The sequence below is a fragment of the Carassius auratus genome, unplaced genomic scaffold, assembly GCF_003368295.1.
Source record: "Carassius auratus strain Wakin unplaced genomic scaffold, ASM336829v1 scaf_tig00214577, whole genome shotgun sequence".
NCBI lineage: Eukaryota > Metazoa > Chordata > Actinopteri > Cypriniformes > Cyprinidae > Carassius > Carassius auratus.
The window spans coordinates 306,364-333,192 of record NW_020527721.1 but is presented as its reverse complement, the minus strand read 5'-3'; the positions used below and the strand labels follow the sequence as shown (position 1 = coordinate 333,192).

Sequence of the window (26,829 nt, the reverse complement as noted above, 5' to 3'; positions counted from 1 at the left end):
TTATCTTTACAGCCTACTGGTTAAGAGTTCTCCATCATTGTCTGCGATTTTTTTTAAAGACCTCATATATAACAGATCTTTCCCTTATGGCAGATAATAAAAATCATCGCCCCGTTGTGTGCACAGATAAATGGTCTCTGCTGTTGGGTCCTGGGCTTACACTTACAGCACATTTTACAGCAGCTGCACCATTAATATCTCCTAGTTGAGTGATACTATTTCTGAACCTCACTTCTTCTAACATGACCTCACATCTAATGCTGGGAAAAGCTAAACTGCTATGAATCCAGTTTTTTTTTCATACACCAGCATTGTATGATGAGAAATGCGCTGAAATCAAAGTGAATAAAGAAAGATGGGGTAAAAAAATATAAAGGAATAGGCCAGACTCTCATTTAGACTCACCTTGTCCCTTTTGCCCAGAAAAGAGAATGAGATTGTTTCTCAAAGCGTAAACATTATTGGCAAAGGTGAGCTTCAGGTGGAATTAATAAAAACGACCCATACTGGGAATGAAAGGATGAGTGTCCAAAGTCAATTAAACCTGGGCAGAGTGATGTTGACAGTTGCAAAGAAATAGCAAACTTATTATGGTTAATAATGATGTATCATAAGGGTTGCATGTTCAATTCCATCTACATTTACTATAATTATACTTGAGCTGAAGTTCCCAGCAGCAGCTGTCTGAGAAGGAGACACAAGATGGCAATATTGCACTATTTATAGCGCTTGTCAAATTCGAAGCATTATTATTTCCTGCAGGGAAAAACGGCTACTGCTAACGATTATTATTGTAATTTTGTTCCATTTTACTCTGGGAACGGACATTGGTCATAACAGCGATATTTGCAGAAATCTGTCAGAATTTGTGAAATGGCTTTCACTTTGGACAATGCATTTCAGAGCTGGGAAATCTCCCCATTTAATCACCTGGTCCATCAAGCATCGCCCTGAAACATTTCAGCTTGGGTACATTAAGCTTTTACACGTTTTCTCCACTGGAAAAAAATGTGCTACATAAAGAGTTTTCTCCACCCCTCATTTTGTCTTTATGAACTGTGCAGTCTGCAAAGCCTCTCCGGAGGATTTCTCCGGGAACAGCATTAAAGTTCTTACCTCTGCTCTCCCCTTGAATTATTGATGCCTTTTGAAATTGCACATATATTACCTTGTCATGGTTTATTTGCACAGAGCCTAATGAAGGACTAGAATGCGTTTTTAGCAGGCATGGCTTGATGGGGCCAGCTGTATTTCTTAACTCGCAGTGTCATGTAATGGCTCTGTGATACGCTGCAAATGCTGAGCTACTTTTCTTGCTCCAAGTGAAATCCATTAATAAACCGGCAATTTATTAATCGGACATGCTGGGTTCTTTTTGAGAACACCAATTACCATCCTAAGATAAACTGCAGTCCTGTCTAAGGATGTGGTTTGAGCTTATTTCCAAAGTAAAATGGGATTTCTGATATAGTAGCCTTCAGAGGTTATCAGAACTGCAATAATTAGGCCCCCCCAAAAAACAATCTTGCTTTCCCTGCTCGATTTCTCACTGAATAAAACCAAACTGTATTTTTTTTTCTTCTTGTAACTATTTTTTTTCTGTCAATGTCTCATATGACAGGATAAAGATATGACCTCAGATAACCATATGACTTTTCATGCAAAGGCACTGCAGAGCACAGGCTGCTTCTCTCTGCCATTGCTGGAGGTGAATAAAAGAACAAGAAAACAAAACCTCTAACTCGCTGGCAGTTTTTACAGATGACATATGACCCATTTATTTCCATTCGTTCTAGTCAAAAACCATTTGTGTGTAAGGATTTTTTGCTGTTGTGAAATTCAATAGCTCTCCGTCAGCTGCGTTGGCTGGACCCAGGGATATTTTATTGTTTTTGATTTCCTTCTCTTACCACTGACACACACACTTATGCACGCTAAAATGAAATAAATAAAGACATAAAAATAAAGATATGCACATGTAAGCAACTCCTCACAAAATCCGTTTGATCCTATACACATCCCACAAAATAATTCTTTAATCTTTTGACGTAGAGCCTGGTGCTGATGAAATGAAAATACAGGAAGTCACATGATGTGTGTGTTAAGGCAGTAAGGCGGTTTAGGACAGATGTGCTATTATGTTGTGGGTCTATTTTAGGTGAGTGTGATGTTAACGGTGCGTCAGAGAGCACAATCTTTCCTATAAACTCCACTGCCGCCTCAAGCTGCTTTCAGCAACACAAGCTCGCATGATCAATCGAAAGATGTCTGCCTGTGGATTCTGAATACACTTCTAAAAAAGCTAACTCTTTGATAATAAAGCTGCATTTATGCAAAGATTTTAAGTCTGTCAAAAAATAAAAATAAATAAATAAATTAAATAAAATTACAGTGCTGTTATTTTTAAATAAAACTATTAAAAATTATTATTGGCAAACAAAGTAAAGATGAAAAATATACAAATTAGAAACTTGAAAAGAAAATTTAAAATTTTGCCTTGGCAACTAACTAAAACAAGTTTTCATTTTAGTACTTCACCTTACAGTGAAAGAAAATGTGCATGACAGTGTTGTTAAACTAAAAAAAAAAAAAAAAGGAAAAAAAAATGTTATAGGTAATTGAAACATATCTTAAATAAAATAAATGATAAACATTAGATGAAAATCTTAAAAATCAAAAAAAATATTAAATTGTTGCCATGGTTAACTTACGTGCATAATTTTAACTAACTTAAATAGGTTTTAAGAATATGTTTTTGTAATTGTAGCACTAGTAAAAAATAGAAAATAGAAACATACAAATTAATAGAAAATCACATTATTAATAAAATGACAAACCTAAACTAAAAGTAAAACGAGAAACTAAAATATAAAAACAAACATTGATTTAAAGTGTTTAAATGAATGCACTGGTGCATGACACCAATGTTTCCAATACATTTCTTCTTCCTGAAATTTAATTGAAGCAGCTACTTTGGATGTTACCACATACTGTACATCACATTTGCCATGTTGCCTGGCAACTTAAAAAAATAAATAAATAAGAGCATGCTCTCTGAATCTTATTTTCTGACTAATCTATTAAAATACATGACTAAACATGTATCTAAATGCAACACTAAACCAATACATAAAACAGACTCAAAACACCCTTCCTATAATTCCATTAGCCCAGGCTCATTTGAAGAAGTCCAGCGCATCTAAAGTTGAGTGACTGCCCAGAGGCAGCGAGGCCTTGGCTACTAATCAATACTGATTGATGTTATCTGCTGTTACCGGCCTTTAAATTCAAATGTCAGTCCCACTCGGTGTGACACTGGGAGATTAGAACACTCTATTTGGCATCGGGCTCTTTGCTGTCTGACAGAGCGATGTCTTCTAGCCCTGCCCGGCGTGCTGTGCCAAGCGGTCGTCAAACCACGCCACCCAATTAGATTACAGCAAAATAGCAGCAGTTCTTTTTCCCTCTAAGCGCCGTCCAGAAGATGAAGAGCTATCCGTGTAAGCAGATATCTGACTTTAGCTGACTTAACACTGCGAGGTAGAGCCGGGAAGAGGAGTACATTAGTTACACGGCACTGTAGTGTGTCTTCACAGCTTTGTTATTTGAGACAATAAAACAAACCCGATTGCAGCGGGTACATTCTGTGACTACGCTTTGATAAATTAAGTCTCAGGGTAGTCTAATTACTTGGTGTGCTCATTATATTTGGATGCATACTCTATTACCTGTGGATGCCTTGAAAGGTCAGAGGAATTGAGATGGGAGTGCAACGCAGACTGGCAGTTATCCACAAAACGTTCAGAGTTCAGTATCTGTTAAGTGAGCGTAGAGCACTTAGCTTCTCTAATTGGAACGGTATTTCAATGACTTGCATCAGTTAAACAAAACCGCCGGGAATACATTTCAATCTACCACCTATGGGTCTAACCTCAAAGACGGAGGTGCTGGCAGGAGATGGAGGAAAACAAACCTCTTAATGCAACAAATATCAAACGAAACACCCTCTGGCCATTCCGGCTTCATTGTGTCTCCATGCATGCTGGTGTAAATCGCCGTCTGTGCACACAAAACCTTGACGGGACCTACCCTCGTCGCAGAGGAGACCCCTCCTTCCGTAGGGGCAAAGACACGCCGCATCTGGGGAACGCAGGTGGCGCCGCGTGCACACAGGTTTGCTCGCAGGCGGTGAACTGGCACAGCTTACCGGAGTAGAGCGAAGGACACACGCAGATCCAGATCCCTGCATCGCTGCACACAAGGAACCAAAAAAACAGAGAGATCATTAGTACACCAATGAAATGTACCCGTACTGCATCATTACCTTCAGTGGAGTTTGTGTAGAAAGCATAAATTGGGAAGGGGCATTGGAGGGGGTTGAGAGTGTCAAAAAAGCAGAGGGGAATACAAATGAGAATACAGAGCAGAAGTGATGGAAGTCGTACATCACCGGCCTGAACTCTAGACCAGCCGTGTCAGACAGTCCAACATGAACTGAAGTAAAAGGGCATTTTTTAAGTAAGTAAAAACATTCTATACATAAAGAAAAGAACCACACTTGATTTAAGATATGAATGTATATTTGTATAAGATGAAGACTGGAAATCAGTGATCTATAAGGGGTTTACTGAGAATTTTAGAGAAGACAAATCAATACATAAAAATCAGTATCTGTAAAAACATGACAAAACTAACAATGACAAATATTTTTTTTAACGTATAATGAAAAAATACATGCATACATTTTTGGGATATATATATATACCATTTCATCATTTTAGTAAAATAGTGAGATTAAATCACAAAAATGTTTTACTTACAGATGAGATGCAATTATCATTTTAACAGAAAAGATTTCCAGATAAAAATGTATACATATATGTATACATACCTGTACACACACACACACACCACACACACACGCACACACACACGCACACACGCACACACACACACACACACACACACACACACACACACACACACACACACACACACACACAGCTTACATATATATTTATAGCTTTATAAACTAATGTTCTTTATAAACTTTATAAACTAAGTTTGGGGACAATATAATTTTTCTCTTAATAAAACAAGGATGCATTAAATTGATCAAAAGTGACAGTGAAGACATTTACATTGTTACAAATGATTTCAACTTCAAATAAATGCTGGTTTTTCTATTCATCATAGAATTCGGAAAAAATTAATCACAGCTTCCCCAAAAATATTAAGCAGCATAACCATTTTTAAAATTGATAATAAGAAGAACTCAGTCTTGCACACTAAATCAGTATATTAGAATGATTTCTGAAGGGTCCTGTGACACTGAAGACTGCAGTAATGATGCTGAAAATTTAGTTTTGCCATCACAGGAACACATTTAAAATACCTTGCTGCCTTTATATTTACGATTAACAAATAATTTAAACATTTGCAGGTTTGTGGTGTTTTATTATTTAACATGGACTGTATTGGATTGTCATGTCATGCTGTTACTAAAAACAACATGCTAACTTCATGTAGTGCTTTCAGACAGTGCTCCAGGCGATTTACCCAGGAAAAAGCATCTAGACAAAATACCTCTATACAGTATATACATTATGCATACACAACTTTATGTTTGGTGGAATGTCCATTTTAGGAAAGTTATAATATGTGGCAGGGAAAAGACTAAAATGGAAAACGCAAAAATATATCCAAGACCACTGGGACGAAGAAGACTCAGCATAGATAAACAAAAAACATATTGAGTGCACCTTTAAAAATTGTAGGTTCATTTAAATAAGAGCATAACTGGGCCTGAAGGCCATCTGCAAATGGAGACTCACATTCTGCTGATGTTGATCTAGCCTCACTGTAAGCGAATGATTAGAAATGCTCTAGCTAACGGCTGACTGCCGAGGTGCAATTCCGCAAACGGAACTTTCATAATTCCAGGCTTTATCCCCAAGCGAGAGGTAGAGGGTGGGCCAGCATGATAAGCAATATTCAGACAAGACTTTCATAAGCTGCCGGAAGACACAGACGGTTTTCAAAGGTATAATATCAGATACAGGAAGGCATTGGAGGAGTTTCAAATCTATAAATTAATAATGTGTTTTGAGCTGCAGCACAGCTGAAATGAAATATTTACATTCTGTCACTGGGATTTCGAACCAGTGCAAGTGACTGATACACACACACACACAGTACACACAATAAACAATATTCCTTAAACCTGGGCATGAACAAATACAACGCATACACATGTTACAACAATAATTGCACATATGAAAACGAAACTGGATAGGACAACATGCAACCTTCCCACTCTGTAAGACACTAATCAAGTGACCTTGTTTGTACACAAGCACTCTTTGCACCGTACCCAGGGAAAGACAGAGGACGGTTTGTCACTGCCTTTCAGGACAGCAGGGGGTAATGCCGCGGCAGACTGCGAGATTATTGCCCCGCATTATGTAGAACATGCAAACACATCTGTTTCTGTGACTGATTGCCCTTCACCAGCCATGCGAGCTCAGACTGACGCAGGGAACATTCAGGTGTCTGCTGCATATGGCGAGCTCCGTACGCAGCCAACTGTGTATGATCACTGGAGATGTGTTTACCACTCTTCAAAGAGAGCCTTGACATTGCAGTGACATATTCTGTATTTTGATCATGTCCCTTTTATTTTAAAAAGAAAAAAGAAAATAGACTCAAAAAATTGGAGTTTTGTGGCATTTAGCCCATTGACTCTGAAGCCATCTATATATAGAAGAAGAAGAAGCAGTTTTATTCACACACACATACATATATTTATATGCACTTGAGATAAAACAAAGAACAAAGAAATAATCATGCATGCATATACAATTAATAAATAAATAAAACTTCAGCATATATGTACATTTACATATTTAAAGATGTTGCTCTGTAAACATCCACACAATTCATTTTTTAATTAACAGCATTTCTCTTCTGGAAGAATGTACATATATATCACTTGTACACACACACACACACACTGAAATGTTTGGCTTCTATAAGATTTTTTTTTGTTTTTGAAATTAGACTTTTGCTCACCAAGTTTGCATTTATTTGATCAGAAATACAGTACAAACAGCAATATTGTGAAATATTATTACGATTTAATATAACTTCTTTCTATTGTAATATATGTATAAATGCAATTTATTTATGTGATGCATAGCAAAATTTTCAGCGACTATAACTCCAGTCTTCAGAGTCACATGATCCTTCAGAAATCATTCTAATAGGCTGATCAGGAGCTGAAGAATTTTTTCATATTAATATCAAATGACAAAAATTGTTGTTTCATATATTTTTTGTGGAAACTGATATATATTTTTCAGGATTCTTGAATGAATAGAAAGTGCAAAAGAACACCAATATTTTACTGTCACTTTTAATCATTTTGTCTATGCAAAAAAAGGTATGGTATACTCACTTTGCCAAAATGAGCATCTCTTTCTCGACTCATTTTATTAGATTTGCAAACATATTTTTTTCCCTCCACAAGATTGGATTAAATATATAATCCAATCACTGCACTGTAACATTATGAGGTCACTGGACAAACATTTGACACTGCTTTCATTCTTGGTCAAGCTCCCTGAAACATACTGTTGCTAATACGGTTCACAGAGGTCATCCTGCATTCAATTATATAAAGATCCTGATTTAAATGAACTCAGTGACTGTGGGGGTATTATGTAAGACAGTCAAGAGACTGAAACCCAGAGCATTTGTCTGTGTTTGGGCAGAATGGAGGTGAATCAGAGGTCACTGCTACAAAGCAAGAGACTTGGGAATAAAAAACACAGTAACTTTTCTTTGTAATCTATGTGATGTTCCGAAAACCTGGTTACAGACGTCTCCACTAAATTGAGTTAAATGTCTTCCTGACGCACACCTCTACCAGCAGATATAATGAGCTGCCATCACCACTGACCATTTCAGCTGCAAAAGTCAGCTTCTGGAAGCAAACGTGTATGAATAATTTAACAAGGAAAGTGTTCTCCATGTCTGTTTAAATAAGGGTGCATCAAGAGAATAAAATAAGCAGACAAAAACAGTCTCTGACTTCTGACTTGCTTTTCTATATCTACCTCACAGACTCTAAACATCATAAAATATCTTAGAGGTATCAATAAAATAGATAAGTCTTCATTCTGTTCAATACCGTCATCTGATAGGATAAATAAAGTAATGCAAACCCAGATGTGTTAACAATACTGAGCAAAGACAGCATTTAAAATTCAAAGACCCCAGCTGTAAACGTGACATGAGGCCACAGCTCACCGGAGACCCAAAATGGAGAGGCTGGTCCTCCAAACGTGCTGGATTGCCAGTTTAGTGGGCCAAACACTCGATTATACACTTGGGCGGGCGTGACAGACTCAGTAAAAGAGTTTAGTGCTCAGCTCGACAGGGAGGTGAATGATGTTGCTATACAGGAATGAAATGAACGGCTGATATACAGCTGTTCACTCCTGCCCTCCACATACTCTAGCCGTTACCGGTGGAGGTGGGCAGGATCTGTCTCAAAAGTCAAAGGATTACAACCGTTAAAGCCATGAATCACTGTCAGGACTCAACACTAGTAAAGGGACTTAAAACAGGAAGCCAAATTCTTTGAATGCACACATCACGTCCAAATCCACATCCATATATGCACTTTTGGAAACTTTTAATAGTGCCAGAGAGAAAATGGATGAGGAGACCTGATGAAAATAAAGGAGAGAAAAGACTCTAAGCAGAAGTAAAAGGCAAGGAAAGAGGGAATATGTTTGAGAACCATCTGTTGAGAAAAACTAGCCTGCTAATGTCAGCTGCTGGCATTTTGTGTGGCAACGTGCTTCATCCGCTCTTCTTGGCTAACTGGGATTACCATTAGGACATCTTCCAGAGCTATTATCTGCCTCACATGAGTGCAGCTAGTTTTATGCTTTTAAAGTAAATACGGTCTGTGATTTCATTCTCGATGCAAAGGCTAAGTACTTTGCACATGATGTCACAAATGAAAATAATCGCTGCTGCCTTTCAGACTAAAAATGAACGATTACATACAAGATATCTAGCCAGCGTATCAAAAGAATCCCATGTGATCAAAGAGAATACTCCGGCGATTTGTTTACAGGAAACCACTCTGTGGGGGAAAAGATAAAAAGAAAGGACGGTCATCACCACAGAAAAAGACCATTCAAACACAAACTAAATTTTGAGACTGAACTTCTCAATGGCTCATCTCATGAAGGTCAGTGAAAGGGGGTAATGCACCAGGTTGGTTCTTGAGATATATATATATAAAAAAAAAAAACTATTTTCATAGAGCGCTTGGGTGAAACTGACTTCTCTGAGTTGGGGTTAGAACCAGAAATACTGATGCCACCATGTATAAGATTTTGTGTTTAAAATGGAATACCTAGATTATAAAAACACACAATTGGAAAATATTTAAAACTATATTAAATAATTATACAATTCAAAGATACAGTTCATCCAAAAATAAAAATGTTGTAATTATTACTCACCCTCAACCTATAAGACCTTTGTTCATCTTTGGAACACAAATGCAAGACACAGACAGCAAGGGTCCTACCACGGTCAAGGCACATGAATGTAGTAAGGACATTGTTCAAATAGTCCATGTGACATCATTGATTCAACTTCACATTGATTTTGTGAAGCTTTTTATTATTATTAATGTGTACATTGTTGATTTGTCATATTTGTCAAATAAACAGGAAATAAATTGAGTAATTATTCAATTAAAGTCAACAGATTAGCCAAATAAATGTAAAAAGTTAGAATTTTATTAAAGAAATTTGAAGTAGTTACAGTAATATAGCAAACAATGGTCCGGTGTTACATATAACATATCATGTAATATTCAAATTATGAAGCAAAAGCAAGATCTCACAGTATTAATAGGTTTTCCATTATTCCATACAAATTCTATTATTATTACCATCCAGTAACAAATTATAATTTCATCACATTCATTCATTGTTTACGATTATAAAAAGTATGGAACATTAAAAAAAACTATTTCAATCAGATGTGTCAAATAACAAATGTTTGCACAATTGGAGAATTTATTACAGGGAAAAAAAAGCAGGTGTCAGGTTCATATTACGTTTCAAATTATAAACCAAAAAAGATCGCACAGTATTAATGTTTATTATTCCTAAGCAAGTTGTCCATGGATTTTGTATTGCAATATTATTTTTTGCTTATTCAGTATATTATGAATGAATTTAGACCATCAGCTTTATACACAACAAAGGTTAAGTATTTAGGTTAAGTTCAGCACCAGTTGTTTGTAGTCCTTCAGGAAAACCGTTCCACAGCTGTCAGATACAGATTCCCTTAGCGTGTGATCAGCTGAGCAAAAGGTATTTTCATGACTGACATTTACATGGATTTGTAATACATATCTCATTAGACAAAACTAAAAAACTCTGGTGGTCTTGTATTGACAAATTAACCTTTAGTCATGTTTTTACGCTTCACATCACAGATCTTGAACTGCAGAACTCTGCTCAAGAGCAGTGCACAGCCTTTCGGGTCAGGAACAGAAACTGGCTGAATGATTGTATTGCACGACAATACATTTTTGTATAATAATATACTATGATACTGCTAAATACCTAGCTAACAAAAATATGTTCTAGGAACTTTTTCTAACATTCCTATAAAGTTAAAACATTATTTCTGACATTATTTCAAATATAGACATAATTTCTGAATGTTCCCTGAATGTTTAAAATGTCCAGATTTTATATGCTTTAAAAATGTGTGTGTATTTTTTACTTGGTTATGATAATGTAAAAGAAAATAAACATTCCATTTTATCATTAAACATTAAAGGGACATTAATTTTCAGTTGTTGTCCGAAAATTCTGAAACAAGAACTAGTAACATTTACTAAATATTAGATAAACGCCCAACTTTGCCCTAACATTTTGAGAACATTATTAAAGACCATACAACTTTTTAACATTACTGGAAGAACATTTGTTCATAATTTTGCCAAAAAATTGCAAAAATATATACAAAAAAGTATAAATGTAAAAAAAAAAATCATTTGCTGTTTGTTTTCTTTTAAAAAAAAGAAAAAACAATATTTTTGTATTCTACTGTATCTGTTTTCTTGTTCTTTATTATATTATTTAAAAAGCCCTTCCTATGTGTAATGCATTATGCATAATCAATCACATGGCAGCAACTCTGCCATGTGAACAACTCTGCCTAAACAATGCATTTAGGCATCTAGATGTGGTGAAGACAACTTGCTGAAGTTCAAACTGATCATCAGAATAGGGAAGAAAGGGGATTTAAGTGGCTTTGAACATGGACTGGTTGTTGGTGCCAGACAGAGTGGTCTGAGTATTTCAAAAACTGCTGATCTACTGGGATTTTCAGGCACAACTATCTCTGTCTGATGAGTCATGATTTCTGCTGCAACATTCAAATAGGGTAGGGTCAGAATTTGGCATAAAGATTGTGAAAGCATGCATCTATCCTGCCTTGTCTCAACGGTTCGGGCTGCTGGTGGTGTGATGGTGTGGAGGATATTTTCTTGGCACACCTTGGGCCACTTAGTACCAATTGAGCATCGTTTAAATGCCACAGCCTACCTGAGTATTGTTGCGGACCATGTAAATCCCTTTATGACAGTGTTATACTACAGTGTACCCATCTTCTGATGGCTACTTCCAGCAGGATAATGCACCATGTCACAAAGCTCAAATCATCTCAGACTGGTTTCTTGAACATGACAATGAGTTCACTTTACTCAAATGGCTGTCACAGTCATCAGATCTCAATCTAATAGAGCATCTTTGGGATGTGGTGGAATGGGAGATTCGCATCATGGATGTACAGCCGACAAATCTGGAGCAACTGCATGATGCTATCATGTCAATATGGACCAAAATCTCTGAGGAATATATATATATATATATATATATATATATATATATATATATATATATTCAACACACCTTAACTTACAAATTATCTGCCATGCTGCCAGTTGCAGATTTAAGATTTATTATGGATCATTTGGATCTGCATCATGACTTGTGACAAGCCTAAAGATTTGCATCCAAACTATTCTTTTGACACAGAAAAATAATAATGTGTAATTATAAACCATTGGTTGTAGGCACAAAAACACAAAAGCGCTGCCTGTGGTTTAACAAAAAGCACATTCACACATCACTCACGTCCCTGCAATCAGGCCTCTGATTACCGCTATTTAAACTCAAGTGAGCATCTTCATAGCATCCGCATAACACTGACAATATTTACAAACTCCGTGCCCTGGCAAAAGCACAAAATTTAGTAGAAGATTGCTTGTATGCCAAATATTAAAAACATGAGATGCTTGTGAAAGAAAGCTGATTGATGTACATGACAGCTACACATACAGTAAAGACGGGCATACATGGTGCGATTTTTACAGTTGTACGAGCTCGCAGACATTTTTTTATCTCGGGAGAAAATCGCAGATGCTCGCATGGTCACAGCTCGTACAGTTTAAGAACAATTATGAGCCGATCCGAGAATGTTATGAGCACCTCTCGACCTCCCTATAATTTTCAAACATGTCAAAAAATAAATAAATTGGACGGTGTCGGTTTAAATTCGTTGCATATGTATGGTTGAACGAGACGATCCATCTTAAGTTGACTAATCAGAAGATGATAAAACCCACATATTATTTATATAAATAGGCTATATTGTAATTTTACTTAATTATAAAGCTAAATTTTTTATTTGTTATTCTGAATTGTGCCAAATTTGCCATTCATCTTTATGAATGAATATACCCGTTGTATTTCTGGCAAATTGACTAGAAATTCTGAAATAGCCTTCCCAGCTCGAGTTGTTTCTGAAGAACAGAAAGTTGATGCTTTTCTCTGCTTTTCAGCCATTCTCTTTGCCATGTCTTTGTTTCTTTTTTGGAAATCACAAGCCCTAGATGCCAAAAAAAAAAAAAAAACGATTTCATCCTCAGAATCCATATTTTCATAAATGGTGCGAAACGTCAGAGTTCGTCAAATCGTAGTAGATTCAAGTTTGTCAACAAGAATGAATGAGTCCTTTATCAAGACACAGCCAATAATTCTCATCTACACACTGAAAACACTATTTGCAGAATGTAGCCTTTGAGACAGTTCTTTCTCCAAAATAAAAAGATGTGAAATCATACCTGATACAGGTTCCTCCATTGTGGCAGGGTTGGGGCTGGCAGACTGCAGCATCACAGAGCTGAATATTTTGGCCTCTGATTGCTTCCCCCACCACATACAGCTCTTTGGAGCCCATCTGCAGTTCACGTATGCAGCCAATGAAGCTAGAGACATTCCCACTGTTGTGGTGCAGCTCAGAGAGGGATGGAACGCCAATGTGGGGCCAAACACCACCTGAGCGTTGGTAGAAGGAAAGGTGACATATGTTAACAATAAAGATGATTTTATCTTGTTAAAGAGATTCATGTTGGTTTATCCAGCACTTCAAAAAAGTCTCTTGTTCTCACCAAGGCTGATTTTTTAAATGAAAAATACAGTTAATATTATAAAATTTAATTTTATAATCAAAATAACATCTCTATTTAAATATATTTTAAATTTAGTTTATTCCTAAATATTTAGCAGCCATCACTCCAGTCTTTAGTGTCACATGATCTTTCAGAAATCATTCTAATATGCTGATTTGAAACATTTATTATTATCATTAGTACTGAAAATGACAGAGCTGCTTAACATTTTTGTGGAGACTGTGACACTCACTTTTCAATCAGTTTAATGCATTTTTCCTGTAGAGAGAGAGAAAAAGAGAGAAACAGAGAGAGAGAGAGAGAGAGAGAGAGATAGAGAGAGGGAACTTGATTGGTAGTGTATGTTTTGGGATAGAAAAGTGATAGGTTTTGGCAAAAAAGCTACATATTGTAGGTTATGATACACTTTATTCTTTCCTACGCAAAGATATGTCATGCAATAACTGTTCTGGAGTCAATGGCTCTTAAAGCCTGGAAATTATAATTGGAGATAAAAGCAAAGTTTTTATCTTTGAAAGGATTTATGTGGAGCCACTACAGTAACTTTAAGGACCTTTTGCTGCTATATGCATTTAGCAATCATTGTTCATTTAGGTCAAAAGCTAATTATTCTTTGGAAAAAAAAATACAGTTTATTGGTTTTGATCAAGACAAGATTAAACATCTTTCCAATTTACGATAACATATTAGTGAGTCTGTCTGATATATTTTTGCCTTCTTAAACATCTATTATGTTAGCTGGACAATAAACTTTGTACAAAGTTTTGAAAGAAGAAAACTCTTATGACAAACACATCTTATTTCCTCAGCCTTTTCTTGCTTTTTTTTTTTTTTTTCTCTCTAAAAACTACCCAAAACACTTTAGCAGCTGCCCAGTTACCATTCACAACCCCATGGCATGCGCATTTAAACATATGCAATGGTTTTCAAAGTACACAAGGCCTATTTAATAATAAAACATACAACCAACCTTCAAACGGTTTTAAACTTTCAGATGGGGCTTTGTAGTCTTCTTGTCCATTTGAAAGATATTTCCATCAAGAACAGCTTTCAGTAAAGTCTCCGGTGATTTTTGTTTTGTTTGTTTAAGCAGCTCTATAAATGGATTTGTGGGGCCATTATATTCTGATTAAGGCTCTTATAGGCTGTTGAAAGTGTCTGATTATTGCAGCACAGCTCTCTCTGAGGTTCTCATCAATTAGGAGGACAAAAACATGAACCAATTATTTAACTTGAATGAGCAAACTTATTATTTTTGCAACAAAAATCATTACACCATCTCTCAAAAAGACTGAGTTGTCTTTACAAAAACAACAGCAGAATGACCTACCTGACTGTATATATATTCCTTTCCATTAGTTAAAATAGACTGTGAGAATTTTTAATCCTTCTTTAATACACACATTATTGAAATTTGTATAATTTTATTTTAATTGATCTAATTATGCCCTAATTTTTAATTTGAGATAATGTGTAAAAAAAAGTGCTATTTATAGTGTAATCTTTAACAAAAGAGAGGGTAAAAAATGGTCACAGAATGGTTGAAATAAATCAGACAATTCAAAGATAAAACACAGAATGTCTCAGACATTCAAATGATTGAATATCCAGAAGCAGGTTTACCTCTGACACAGGCTCATCCATGAATTTCTGCTGCTGATTACCAGTTCCATTAGCTATATCTGTATCTCAATGATAAAGAGTGAGAAAAAAAGTGAGAGAGACAGAGAGAAGGGAATACATATCAAGAATGAGAGAGTAAGACAGAAACAGGGCATGGGAGGGAGGAAGGAAAATCTCATTAGATCATGCAGCATTCACAATAAATCCATTTAAGCATGAAAACTACACAAATTGGTGAAGGGAGTTCTGGGCTACTACTAGGCCACTCCACGGAAGAAAAATCATCTCAAACTCCTAAGCAGCATATATATTCATCTTCCGAGCTTGTGTTCTGTCTCCATCCTTTGCTATTCTGATACTCCAGCAATATATTTTCGCAATCATCTCGAAAATGTCAAAAGAAAACTCCTCCCTGCTCACGGCTGAAAAACAATCCATTTCTTGAACCTAATGCAACAGTAAAAGCTGCTGAATGTTTCAGCCATCTCCCCCACGAAGCTTTCAACTGCGGCTCTGCCTATATCCTGACATGATCCAACAGTTAATCTACAAAAAAACCCTACCATCTTCACAGAAAAATACATGTAATTGGCATCCACATGCCAAGTCATGGATTTCCTCGCTGTCCAATCACCTCTTTCAGGCACTTGAAAATGTTGAGACTTGCTTATTCCAGCACCAGCTTTTGATTTCAGCCCATGTTGGGTTCAGGGCAAGGAGGGGGGAAAAATCCCCTCTCCTTTAATGACCAGATGCGAGCAATCAGGGCCATTGCCCTCATGTTAATTTAAAACAGCCTTGCAGGACACCTCCCTGAAGGCAATCAAAGCCCTACAACTTCAGGTAGCACTAATTACAACACTGGGGATGTTATGAGAGTCGCTCTGCATACAGATTGACAAATTAATGCCCGACTGGGACCACGAGAAGGAAATTCAACTTGACTGATAGCCCGCCCACTTCTGAACCAGTATTGCTGATGAATCCTGAACATAAGGACATGAGCTGATTCGATTGTTCGCAGAGGCTCCTGCTACGACTCTAATATCCTGATATTAGTACTAGTAGCGTGATGTTATGAGGAACTAATTATTTTGATCATGGCTTGATAATCACTTTAGGTGCATTGGACAGCTGTTTGCATTTATAGAGACTTCTCATCGTGTTTAATGTGTCTTATATGATATGATGATTTCAGCATTGGCAGTATATACATGAGCATGCAGTAACATCTGACTATTTTAACACAAAAGTATTTTGAAAAATTAAAGTGTTATTACAGTTAACTATAGTCAGCTTAAACTGAAACTAAAACGTCTTTATTTGAAATAAAATAAACTGAAATAAAATATGAAAAAAACAAAGGCATGTAAAAAACAAACACTTTCAAAAAATACAATTAAAATGAAAACAAAATATAAAAATAAAAAGTAATTGAAGATATTAATAAAATCTGCATTCCTATTTCAGCTATACTAAAATAACACCCATTTAACAAATAAATGCTATTATCAAGCAAGATTGTGGGCAATTGTGTTTAAAACTCCTAACCCAGCTCATGTAACTGTTTTCTTATCCAGACACATTTAAATGCCACCCACTGAGATCTACAGGGGTTTGTCCCTTTAGAGCATTAAATCAAATGAACCACAGGCAACAAAGAGAGTAAAAACAGAATCCAAAAACACTCACATTACATTTATGCTGGTCAGTACAAACATGATGTTAAAAATGATTTAAATGTCACTTTATAAAGTGTGGCAGATGACACAATCTTAAATGGCTACATGCTACCAAATGGCAAAGGCAGCTAATATTTCTCAAGGCGCATGTTAAAGAAATCTAAAGGAACATCTAGCGCAGAGCTCCAGTGTCTGTGCTTTGTCTGAGCATGACTGTGATGATCTAACTGGGCGCTGGTGTCATTCTTTCTGATGAGCTCTTGTGGACACATGGATACAGTCCTGAGGGAACAGAATAGCACACTGGGTCGTTACAGAGAGAGAAAGGGCACAATTCAGTCGTGTGGGAGTCTCAGTCAGATCTCATTATCTGTTGACTTGTATTTCTAAAAAAAGCAAAAAGAATATACAACTCGATTCAAAAGTCTGGGGTTCGTATTTTCTATTTTGATATATGTTAAAATGTGATTTATTTCTGTCATGACAAAGCTGAATTTTTAACAGCCATTTTCCAGTCTTCAGTACCACACGATCCTTCAGAAATAATTTTAAACTGCTGATTTGGTGTTTAAGAAAAAATTCTTATTATCATCTTATTATCATATTAGTATATCATCATTGTAGGAAACTGTTGTGCTGCTTGACTTTCATGTAACTACTGTAGTAAAGTAATGCATTAATTACAAGAAAATATCAGAGTTACTTTTCCAAAAAGGTAATGCCAGTTTGTTTTCCCATTGATTGACCGACAAGTCTCTCGTCCACATATTGAGAGAAATTAGAAGTACAGAAGTGTTGTGTGCACAGTGTGAACAATGTAGTTCTAGACTAAATGTTAATGTGTATTAATTCATCCCACTCACTAAAAAAACTTTAGATTTAGTATCAAGATGACTTAAAACAATGAAATGCAAACTCAGAATATGACGCAAACCTGCAATTATTAAGTATGTTAAATAACACAAATGTGTCTAATCCCATTTTATTAACTAATGTCTTTGCTGCTGTAGCAGAAATGAGTCAAATCAGACAAATCAAAGAGTCTATCAGAGCTGTGTGCATTGAAACATGAGCTGAATTCCTCAGGAAGTCATAAATCAGTTCTAGTGCCACAAGAACCAAGCAAGATAACCAACCAACCAACTTGTTCACACAACAGCTTTTAACATTAACACCAATAGAACAATTATTGACAATTTTAATTCGAAGAAGAGATCGTCAAATTTATTGTTCGTGATTGGAATGCAACGCTGGACATCACATGTAAACCCAGGAGATCAAGTTAAATACTTGCATTGACTTCCCCCCCCAGCCAGTGAAACCAGACTGAAATTCCTAAGGGGGAAGGGCTTTAAACCTTTGTCTTCACAGAAAAGTCCTTTGCCAGAGAATGGCAAAGAAACTGCTTTTTATACATTATATATGGACCAGAATGAACTCAAAAAAGACTTATGAATGAATCATTCCATTGCTTAACTCCATATTCATTTACGTGTAACCCACACATTTGACTATCATGTATAATCACTTATTGTGTATGTCTTTTGATAACTATAGGATACCTAGTCATGTCTAGTATTCAAATAATCGCATTTTCTTGCTTGATATTGTCCTGACAATCATTTATTTGTAAAATATATCATAATCATGTTATAGGAATCATGTCCAAAATTAGACCCTGTGAGGCAAGAACCACATGCTTGGTAAGATAAACAAATGATTTATGATACCCACCCCAAGAACATATCTGATTGGTCAAGGCAACATTTGAGGGGTGGCCAACAAGGAAGTTTAAAAACTTTGGACACGATTAAATCTGGCTTTTAGTTCTAGTCTAGCTGCTGCTATTAGCCATGTCGGCTTTTAGTTCCAGCCTTGCTCGTGCTATCAGTCATGCCTGCTCTTAGCTTTTAGCTTGTAGCTTTGCTACCTAGCTTTAGCTATAAGCATCTAGCCATGCGGTTAGTCGTCATTGTTCTTTGAGCGCGGTTCCAGCGTGCCTGCCTGCTGCTACGATACCACGATGAAAAGGAACACAACCTAGTCTCGTCAAACTTTATTTCTTTTCTTTTCCGTTTGAGAGTTTCGTGTTCTGAGTTAAGTTTTGTAACGTCCATTCAACTTCAACCAGCGAACACGACTCTGCACTTTCAGCCAACGCCCAACAACCACGGGCTTCCCAAGACGTCACTTCACTACTGAACTTCCAGCCAATCAGCGACACCGGGATACCCCTTTCAACTGGAGTCCCTTTCACAGCAAACGAAGGCAACGTACTCCCAGATATTTGTTGTGCTGGTGTATCTAATATAATTTTAACCCCATTGAGGAACTCAATGCGAGCGCTAAGTACGTGATTGATGGTTGTTCATGTCTATGCAATTTAACGTATTGCTGTTAACTTGGGATTCCATATTTCCATTCTCTTAAACTCATCTTTTACTAACTTTCGACCTTCCTGCAACTTGTTTGTATGTGTGCGTGCGTGCGTTTATATGTTAGATTAGTTTATATGTCTTAGATTTATCTAATAAAGCCTTATTCATATTGAAAAGAGAAGTATCTTGTGTTTTGTGCTTACAAGTTAATGTCTTAAACTGTCGATCTTGTTACTGTGCTAATTGATAGTGTTTTCACTATAGTTTGGATATTAGTATCCAGCGCAGATTTGATGTTAAACGGCTCGTTCACTGAACCGCAGGCGCGTCTCCGTGAGCAGCCGTGAAACAGTGATTCTGTTCAAATTCCCTTTAAAATCTTAAATGATTCCCTTTGAGCTAAATTGACCTGTTTCCCTTACACTGCTGACCTTTGAAGATCCAGTTCAACCATACTAATAATGCAAAAATGACTTTAGATGAACTAACAATTGTGCTTCATTGTTTTTTTATTGCTGAAAAGTAATGCAAACGTACAGTGCCCCGCACATGACATGCAAGAAAAAATAAATATATTGGGTCTCATTCATGAAACATTCGTAAATATACGAGTAAATATGTGAGTGATTTGCGCGTAAAGAGAACTTCCCGAAAACTCTTCTCCTGATTCACAAAAACTTCGTAAACGTCAGATGTGATAGTGAAATGTGTGTGTGTGTTAATGAATTCCAATCAGTTGTAAATGCGACGCGCGTGCACGCTCATTCTCAATTACCATAAATCCCTCCCATTAAATCCGACTGACAACTATAAATGAGCATCATATTATGACACCAAACGAATGATTCCAACACGTCTTTTCAAAAGCGAATGAAAATTAAAATTTCTCAGCTGCAGAATTTGAAGTTTTATTATCAGAAGTTCATTCAAAACGCCACGTTTTATTTTCAAGCGTACATAGTGGCGTATCAGGTCCTAAAAAAAGGATGCTTGGCAGCATATTACAGACGATGTTAATAGAGTTTCATCTGTTAATCGAACAGTCCCAGAAGTGAAAGGAAAAACCGTATGTAATTACTATATATAATATTTTTTTTCAAAAATGCTGTGTAAATATGTACCCGATTAAGAATTAAAATGCTGCAGTATTAGGGGAGACCGGGGATGGTTGTAACACTTTTTTCTTCAACGCCTGAAATTACCTTTTTCTTTTGGCTACAAGTCTAAAACTTCTAGGCAAAGTACCCACATGTTTATACTACAAATGGCAACAATTTAAATGTATTCAACTATATCACAGACTTTGTGAGATGATGACAAATACAAGGTGGTCCTTTGTTACAACCTACCCCACTACTGGGGTAGGTTGTAACACATACTGGGGTAAGTTGTAACAGGTAGACAAAATATACAAAAACTAAGGCTACTCCAAGTGATTTGACACAAAAACAGTTTTATTTTAAATGAATGACTGCAACAATAAATATGTGTGAATATGGGGAGTGTATGAGCATATTGTGTGTTTTTGTGCATGTGTGCCTTTGTGTGTGTGCATGTCTGTACGTGCACATTCATGTGTGTGTGTATGTGTGTGTGTGTGTGTTCTTGTTTTTGTGTCATATCAGGACACAACTCTGTATAATGACATGGGTATGACACAGGTATTACAAGGAGAGGGTGACTTATGAGGACATAACCCATGTCCCCATTTTTCAAAACACTTATAAATCACACAGAAAGTTTTTTTGAGAAAGTAAAAATGCACAAAGTTTCCTGTGAGGCTTAGGGTTAGGTGTAGGGTTGGTGAAGGGCCATAGAATGTACAGTTTGCACAGTATAAAAACCAATACACCTATGGGATGTCCCCACTTTTCACAAAATGTGTGTGTGTGTGTTTGTGTGTGTGTGTGAGCAAATTAACAGACGTATGTTTATCCCCAATCCAGAGAATGAACAAATGGAATGCATTCTTTACCAGTCACAAGTTCTAGTAATTCTGTAGAATTGTTAAAATCACAAAAATGTTCTTGGTTGTATGTAAGGGGATGGTTGTAACACTTTCAAAACATGTGTTACAACCTACCCCGCCACTGTCACCCACTGTTTAGCAAGCTGTATTAGCATGGTGCTTTGAAATTGGCTGAAGGTTGATACACCATTCTTTACTAGAGAAACTACAGTTTGACCTGATATAACTCATACAACATTATCTACAACGGTAGAAGTACTAAACAAAATATTATCTTGTTAATTTTTTTTTTACTTTCTGACCTCAGAATTAGATTTTCTGCTGTAGCTTAAGGAGAGATAGCAACACAGACTGGAAAACCTCCATGTGGGATTGTAAAGGAAGCCTGATGAAACTGAAATTGTCACATGACTCCTATCTTGCCCCTGATTCATGGAATTGGTAGTGTTACAACTCTCCCCGTGTTACAACCATCCCCGGTCTCCCCTAATGAGCAAAACGTTCAGACGTTAAACGCACTATTTACGCGTGACTGGGAGCAGGTGTAGATTTCTTTCGTACCAACTAACATTTGGAAAATACGAACGTTTTAATGAATCCGAAAATTTACGCCAGAACCACTTTACACGCGATTTACACAAAAATTCGTTCTGCTCGTGTTTCATGAATGAGATCCATGTGCGCATGATTTACTAATTCGTTCCCTGGATTTACTATTGTGTTCGCTCGATTTGCTAAATCATGCGCACAATCAAGGGAACAAATTAGTAAATCATGAGCACAATTTATAAATCAAGTGAACACAATAGTAAATCGAGGGAATGCTATAGTAATCGTGTGCACGTTTTAGTACATTGAGGGAATGAATTAGTAAATCGTGCACACGATTTAGCCTTATATTTTTTCCTGCGTGTCATGTGCGGAGCTCTGTACAAACGTAACGCATTACTTTCCATGAAAAGTAACTAAGTAACGTGGTAAGTTACTTTTTTAAGGAGTAACACAACATTGTAATTATATATTATATATATACACACACACACACACACACACACTACCATTCAAAAGTTTGGGATCAGTAAGATTATTATAATTTTTTTTAAAAATGTTTCTTGTGCTCATCATGGCTGTATTTATTTGATCGAAAATATTTGACATATTGGGTTTATTTGAGAGCCCTAATCCGCTCTGACTTTCATAGAAAACACCAATGAATTTTGGCTTGTGGATTTTGCTTACCTGAGCCACTCCCCGCGCATACGGGTATTAAGACGACAGGTGCATCAGATTTTTGCTGGGAAGCTGAGTTGGTGAATGATTTCTTCTCCACAAAGCTTTTTCATTCTGGAAGTCTAGAAGAATGAAGCTCTTCCTGATTGGTGTGACGTGGATTAGCAATAACAAGCAGCAAATCAATTATTCTGATAGATTTCATCCAAATGCCCTGATTCTATTCAATCTATTTAATTATATTCTCTTTAAAAAAACATGAATGATTCCTGAACTGATCCATAATGATTCATACAAAATAATGTGACCAAGGCAGTCAAAACTGAGAAGAAAAAAAGTCTACAGCATAATTCAACATGTGTCACCATACGTGACACCAGCCACATGTCGGGTATAAAAATATATATAACTGCCCAAAACCCTCTTTTCCTTTTTTTCATCATTTAGTTGTTCTGTTAAATAAAAAAAGAGTTGAGTGCAATGACCTAATTTCTTAAGAAAATGAGCGTGAACTTGCAACCACAATGCTAGGCTGTTGTTCATGGTTGCCATGTTGCTGACATGCAGTTGCTAAGGTGTTTTTAGTCATATTGCCATTTGTTTGCTGTGCTGTTATGGGTTAGTAGGCATTCCACCATTCATATATCCTGCTAAAAAGCCTTATTTTAAAAAGATGTGGCTCCTTTATATCATAGATTTATATTTTACTGGTAAAATATATTTTACTGCTCAAAGGGTTTGTGGAGGTGATTCTCTGCAAATGTGCTCAGACCTGATGCAACATCATGACATTACACACACACACACACACACATACACACACACAAATGCTGCCGTTCGACAACTATGAAATCTAAAAGCTGAATATAATTGCAGTTCATGCCACAGTTCACTAGAATGAATGCTTGGAGACGCCGAGCACCGCGGGGCCACTATTGGTCCGACTACAAAACATGTATAAAGCACTGGCAACAGATGGCAGTAAAACATCATGAAGCTGCAGTTCTGCAGTACACATACACATACACATACACACACGCACACACACACACACTGCTGCTTCTTTATTGGTGGACTTGAAAACAAAGGCAGAAATTAGAGAGGACTTTTACTTCATGCCACATCGCAAGTCCGCAGGAACAGCAATAATAACAAGAGGTATGACAGGTGATAATCTCACACAGAAACACCATCAACCCAATTCCCTGTTGGCCCACAGATAATGTAGAGAAAAATATGTTTATGCTAATTAAGGGCTGTTAAATAGATCTACAATTCTTAAATTCATTCATGCATCCACTTCGACCTGCTCTTTATCTGAATGAGAGCCATTAAGAGCCACAGTTGGTGCCACTCATTGAGGAGTTTTATCACATTGTCCACAACATATTAATAGCTCAAACTGACTGTGTCATCATAAGCAACCTAAGATGAATGCACAACTGAAGAGCTTTGTTCCCACATGCATGTTTTCTGAGAGGCACGCTAACGCGCCAAAGGCCGGTGGCAGATAACGGCGCTTCTCTTGATCACCCCCACCGAGGGAGCCGATAAAGACAGATGCAGCCCCTCATAGACTCACTCAACCAGCTTCACTGACTTTCATGCATTAAAGTGTCAAGCCATTTTTTGCATAACAAGCTCACTCGAATGGCTTCAGTTATTTTGGGCAGCCCGTGTTCTTAGTCATGTCTCCAGCTGATCTTCCAGACCCAAATTACAGGCGTGCCCTATGGCTTTGAGATGCCGCTCCAGATGAGGTATTTTGAGAGGAGTCTGACTACTTCCCTGATTAAAAATAACAATGCTTACAGCCTGCCAGACACAAATTTTGAACTCAGAAAGCTGGTAAACTTTACAAGCATGCATGAGAGTAAAATTTTAGGAGTAGCTATTGAAAATATGGTGATTACAGAGGCACTTTTGAAGAAAAATTTACAATCCCCAATAGTGAGCTGCGAATGGTTATTTGGATGTTGGTACTCTTGGTTCGGGTCAAAAGTCTGAGCTCGGAACCTTCCCCTTGGACAGCACACCAAATATGCATAACCTTTACTCTGTTTATTATATGTAAATGTGAATATATATATATATATATATATATATATATATATATAACTTTTTTTAGATATATAAAATGTTTTTTTTTTATTATTACATTAATTCAGTAAAGATGAATTTAATGGAATAGAAAGTTGCAGTATCATGATTGCCAGAAAAATATTAAGCAGCTTAACTGTTTTTACATTTATAATAATAATAATAATAATAATAATAATAATAATAATAATAATAATAATAATAATAAATGCTTCTTAGGCACCAAATATTAGAATGATTTCTCAAGGGCAACGTGACTGAATTAATCAATGCTAAAAATTCCAATTTTTATTATAGGAATTAATTACATAATTCAAAATCCAATAAATAAAAAAGTTATATTTTGAATTGTAATAATATTTAATATAAGAGTTGGATAGATAGATAGATAGATAGATAGATAGATAGATAGATAGATAGATAGATAGATAGATAGATAGATAGATAGATAGATAGATAGATAGATAGATAGATAGATAGATAGATAAGGAATGAGCTCATGCTAATTTTCTATTTAAGCATATTTTCCTTCCTGTGTTTTTGACTTATTTTATATTCAAAGTAATTTCATGGCCTAAATGTGATAACATAAGCAATGTAAAAACCAAATTCAAAACTCGAGGACAGAATATACAGCACCAAAATGGGATCTCAGTATATCTGCAGATCTAATGCATTGATCCACAGAGCAGACGCATTAAGAATGCTTCCTTTTTTTTTTTTTCTCAAACAAACCCAGCAGTAGTTCCCCAGGAATAAATGGCATACATTTAAATAATAATACGTGCTAGTGAATGGAAAGTTCATGTGTAATAAAGCACAGGACGTGATGCTGTGTAATGCAGCATCTCACGCTTGTTGACCTTTGGCTTTGTATGAACAGAAATGACTTACACACAGCAGACTTGGGTAAAAGCCAATCACAGCAGAAGCATCTGACAATATATGCAGACATACCTACACACACAAACACTCGCAACAGACTTGATAGATTTAGGGTAAACACTATGTCCCCACTGCAAGCCTTTAACCTTATTTAACCTGTATGCTGTGCAGAGCAGTACTACACCACATTAAACAAACTCAACATTGAAAAGCCCTCAGCAATACAAATGGAAGACCAACAAAACGTATTAGAAGGTTAACCTTACATGCAGTGTCGACTACCAACAGTATGTATTCAACCAAGCCCACAATAAGCAATGTATACTGCTTATTTGCTATACATCCATCCATAACAAGAAGAAAAAAAACAATGAATGAAAGACAGAAACTAGGACAGGAGGGCTAGACCGTTTAGAAACAGCACAGTCAAACGGAGCTCACAAAGTATGAATTAATAAGATCAAGATTTTTTTTTTATTCGTCACATACACGATAATATAAAGCATATATAACCAGCAGTGAAATGGGAGTAAAAAAAAAGATCAAAATATGAATAAAATATCGTTTTTCAAGTGAATTGAATACATCAAACATTCACAACAGAACATTATTCCCAGAAATGGGAGAGAGGGAGAATGAGGTGTAAGTTTCAGACTTCTTTAAAACTCAGAGGTGTGCTTTGATGTCTGAAATCTAGATCAGCAGTTTAGGAAGACTAATCAAAAAGTTTGGACTAAAGTATTCCTTCCATCGTTTCTTGAAGCGATGCAGCGGTGGAATGTTGCGCAGTCGACCCCATCCACTTGTCACTTGATATGAATTTATGTGAGCTGAGTAAGATCAGATAAGATAGAAATGTATTGATCCCTGAGGGGAAATTTGCTTGTCACAATGGCACAGTGTCACGCAGAACAGAACTGTGCATCATAGGCCAGTAAACACAAAAGGGCAAGAGAGAACAAAATGAACACCCTAATAGATTGAATCCCTTGCAATACCAAATAAAAACATGCACACATAATAAACACCACACAGGATGTAATCAGTTAATCTTCATCGATATCTTCAAGTTAGAATTCTATATTAATTATACTTTTTTTTTTCCTCTAGACTATTATATGGCTGGTCGAATACATGCATGCAGTATGTAGCCTACTCTCAGTACCCGTACTATTTAGCATTATGTAGAATGTACTGTATACAGTGTTCTGTATACTAGAGCTCATGCATGAATGTAATATTGGATGAACTACTGCATTTGACAATGTTCAGGATAGAGTAGAGCTCACTGCGTGGGATACTGTATCTAACAAAGCAATGCACTCAACCTGACCTTCTGTTTGCATGGGAATGAATGAACCAGAAGTAAATCCAAGTGCAATT

General features: G+C 36.4%; 1 pseudogene; it reads right to left on the bottom strand.

The window, feature by feature from the left end:
- Window positions 1-26,829, bottom strand: part of LOC113092414 (protein eyes shut homolog) — a 214,720-nt pseudogene that overhangs the window by 7,014 nt on the left and 180,877 nt on the right.